A 4,321-nucleotide genomic window follows, 5' to 3' on the forward strand; every position below is an offset into this window, starting at 1 on the left:
CCAAAACCATTATGAGCTAGACCCATTTTTGGATACGGTCTCAAGCAAACAGGGGGCGTGGTCCGTTTGGGCTTGCCCAACTCCGAGCACCCCTGCCTGCTTGCGATACCGCGCGGCTAGCGGACGCTGAAGGGGGCGAACCACCTCCCTGCAGCGCCTAGCGCACACGAATACATACGGGGAGGACTGGGCAACCTTTCGATGCCCTGGGGGACCGCACTAATGATCAGTTGTCCGTAGGTCGGCAATCTGGACCGCCAGTACCGCTGTCGCCCTAAGGCCGAGATCGCTACCGAGGACCGCCCGCAATCTTTACCGAGGACGGACATTTGTACTCAAGGCGCTGGCCTAATGCAGGCTTGCTTTGCACGCCTTGCTTACTTTAATTTGCTTTGATTTACTTCAAAAACTTGTTTGGCCAAATGGCGGCATGGAACGCTGTCAAAGCAACCAGCTCTATAGTTGAAAAGTCAAGGTCTGTTTCCTTACACTAAGAATAATTTTGCCATCAAATTCCAGAAAATTAAAAAAAAAAATACAAAACAATATTTTCAGATTTATTTTTAAATGAATGTGAATTAATTTTTGCATTTCAAAGGAATGATAATAATTATACAGACATATATAACTACATATATGTACATTTATTAGAAACAAAAAACTCAAAAAAAAAAATCGATTTTTCAAGAGACGACTTACCTCAGTAGTTTGACATCATAAATATCGCTAGCTTTGTGTGAAAAGCTGATAAGTCTGCATTTTATGAAGCCTCAAATTTAGAAAGTAAGAGAAATTAAGGATTAAGGTACTTGTTTTATTTTTTCTCGTTTATATTCAATGAAAGATAAATTTTATAAGTCCAAAAGAGGCCCCGAATATGCAATAGGGCCAAAATAATACGAAATTTTTTAACAGAGATCGAATCTTTCTGATTTGTATGGAGTTTTGCTTTGCTTTAAACACGCAAAATATTGTATTCAAAGTTCCTGTAAAATTTGTAAAATTGGACTTAGCATCTTTTCACTTTAAGCCAGCGACATGTTAAATATAAATATGGAAACATATACTACGTTTATACGTAAGCTATTTGCAAATAAAAATAATTTGCAAATACCTAACTCACTGTTTATTCGATGGTGAAAAATTCGTTTTTAATATTGCCTGATTATAAAAAGGCAATAATATGACCATCGAAAAAGAAAATAAAGTTAGAAATGGCAACGTCTTGATTATGAAAAGGCAATAAGATGACGATCGAAAAAGAAAATAGTACCACTAATCAATACTTATTTGCGGGATTTAGTTATTTGCAAATAAAAAATTAACCCAGCGTTTATACGGCAAAGTTTACCATTTTGCAAATTGTTATTTGCAAATAATACGTGCGTATAAACGTAGTAATAGATTACTTTGTATTAAACTTTGAATTACTAATATTATACATATATTTTTTTAAATTACGTAAGAAAATTTTTGTACATAAAAGTCTGCAGCAGTTTGTTTGAATTGATTTAGATCGGGAACATATCTTTTTGTCAAAAGCCTACGAAACGCTTTCAAATAAAACATTTGCCTATTTGAAACTTTGAGGCGCTTAAAGCAAGTGAAGCAAAGCTGCCATTTGGCCACACTTCATACGTTTTAGTATATTCCAAATAACTTTTGACAGTTTTCAAAGCTAAGCAAGAAAAGCAAGACAGCATTGGGCCAGCGCCTTCACTGTTATCCAGGGCCGCCGCAATAATCATCATCACCGCTAGGGCCCGTACCGCTGCTCTCATCACCGGGGCCGCTATTACCACTGCCGCCCCAAGGCCGAAGCTACAACCGTGTGCCGCCCGCCATCATCACCGAGGACTGCGAATGCTAACTATCGCCAACCAGGGCCGCTGTCACCGTTGCCACCATCAGGGCCCGCTACTACTGTCTTCATCACTGGGGCCGCCGCCATTATCGTCGCCCCAGGCCGCCGCTACTACCCGTCACGAGTACGGTAATCGCCACTGCGAACGTCAACCATCGTCGCCCAGTACCGCTGTCACCGTCGTAGTTAAAAAGGGCCGCATTCACCCTTCGCCTCAATCAGGGCCGCATACGACACCACTGCGGGAGGTCGCTGCCGCCCTCATCATTATATGGGCCACTGCTAACGTCACCGCTAAGGCCGCCACCACCACTGCAAGGGAACTGCATGCTGCCGTCGCAGCCTTCGCCGTCGCCGTCACAACCACCGCGACTGCTCTCATTGCCACGCTCTTCGCTACGACTGACGCGTACCACCGCCAATCTTGCTGTCACTAGTAGCACTCCCGTCGCCGTACAATTACCCGCCGAATAATCTCCGACACCGACTGCCGACTCTCTCTCCCCTGCACGACAAGTTTCCGGCCTTCTAGATAGCCATGTGTGTGTGTGGGTGTGTTCGACTTAATACACAAATCATTGTGTTTTATTTGGTGGGGGTTAGTGGGACCTTCGCTGGACTCTGCAGCGGTTGAGCATACCTCAGCCTTCGACAAAACCCACCTAATAAATGGCGCCCGAGCAGGGACCCAGCTCTGCAGGCGCATGTGCAAAAACCTCAACAAGCACCAACACTGCGGAAGCGGGCTCATCGAACACACAACAACCAGTAAATGGCACACGGATGAGCGAAAATGATACCACCACACTAAACACTGACTCTCTTGGCTGGATATATCTATTGAAGAAAGAGAGATTGGTGGAAGAATGCAAGAAGCTTCATATACCCGTTGAAGGGAGCACCGTCGCTGATCTGCGCAGCACTCTCACCAACTTCGTCAGGACGAAGAGAAACCGCAAATCAACCGAAAGCCTTCTCAAAGAACTGGAGATGGAGGTCGCCGCCGAAGAAGCTGGCATGGCGAAATCGCCACACGAACTAACTCCTGCAATTAAGCTTGGCGAATCTCTCTTGCACGCCGGGGGGGGGGGCAAAACCAACCGCACAGAAACGAGACCATATGAGCAACGTCGAGGTAATGAGAACAGTCCGCCGTTGAGACGTACACTACTCCGGCGGCGACACTCTGCACGACTTCTTGGAGAGGATTGAGGAGCTGGCGGAATGCTACCAAATCTCGCCAGACCAATTCCTCCCAACCCTATCCGAAATACTCCGCGGCAAAGCACTCCAATGGTTCCGCATCCGAAGGCCACACATAACCACCTGGGCCGTATTCCGTACCGAAGTTGAACGGTTCTTTCTTCCGGGTCGACACGTAAGTAAGTTGGAAGACGCCATTCGCCAGCGGAAACAGCTAAACCGAGAAAAGGCCAAGGACTACATCCTCGCCCTCCAAACGCTAATCCGACAGCATCCAACTGTGTGTAACGAAGACCACTTGGAGCGCATCTACGAAGGCTTGCGAGTGGAGTATCGGCTATTCATAAAGCGGAGCGAGTTCCAGACTATCGAAGAGTTGATGGAGCTCACAGACGAATATGAGCTACTCAGAAGCGAGGAGGCCAGACAAACCAGACAAGCGGCACACTGTCTATCGACTCCAGACGAACGATACGATGGGAAGAACACCTGCTGGAGATGCAAAAAGCGCGGACACCACGGATTTCAGTGTAGAGGCCCGAGGCAACTATTCTGCTCTCGATGCGGACGAGATGGTAACCTCTCCAGGAATTGCCTGTGTCGCAAGGAGAAAACAGCCACCCTCAAGTCACCCGCCGATAAAACAACCACGTCCCGACCAGGCTGGCAAGGTCGTGATGGCCGCTTCAATGCGAACGTCCTAGTTGAAGGCATGGATGTCCGAGCCCTAATCGACACTGGAGCAACGAAATATTCAGCCACAACCCGACAAACAAAACGTGCAACTAGCAGACCAAACGTGCGTCACAAGTACGCATTCCTATCCCGTCAAAATTGAATATAACGGCCGAGCAACAAGCACACTGGTTGCCGTCATCCCCAATCTGTCCGAAAGAATGATATTGGGAATGGACTTTTTGGCGCAACGAGGCATTGTCGTGACACTTGATAACCAGCCCCAGCTCCCGCCCTACCGCTTAACCGAAAGAACGCACCTGAAAGAGAAGCAAAACAAAAGACGGGCCGATTTTTTGGAAACCCACGAAGCGCGATTTTCCAAAATTACCGGGCCAGGCACCACCGCCGAACGCGAGATCACACTCCGGCATAATCGAACACTACAACAACGCCATTACCCACGCAATCCTGCCATGCAGCAGGCGATACCGAGACAGCCACATCCATCCGTAAACGCCGTTGGCGACAACCAATCCCACCGGACGAACCACGGCCGATTTCACCATGGCGACCTCC

The sequence above is a fragment of the Rhagoletis pomonella genome, unplaced genomic scaffold, assembly GCF_013731165.1.
Source record: "Rhagoletis pomonella isolate Grant_MI unplaced genomic scaffold, Rhpom_1.0 Rhpom_scaffold_00002, whole genome shotgun sequence".
NCBI lineage: Eukaryota > Metazoa > Arthropoda > Insecta > Diptera > Tephritidae > Rhagoletis > Rhagoletis pomonella.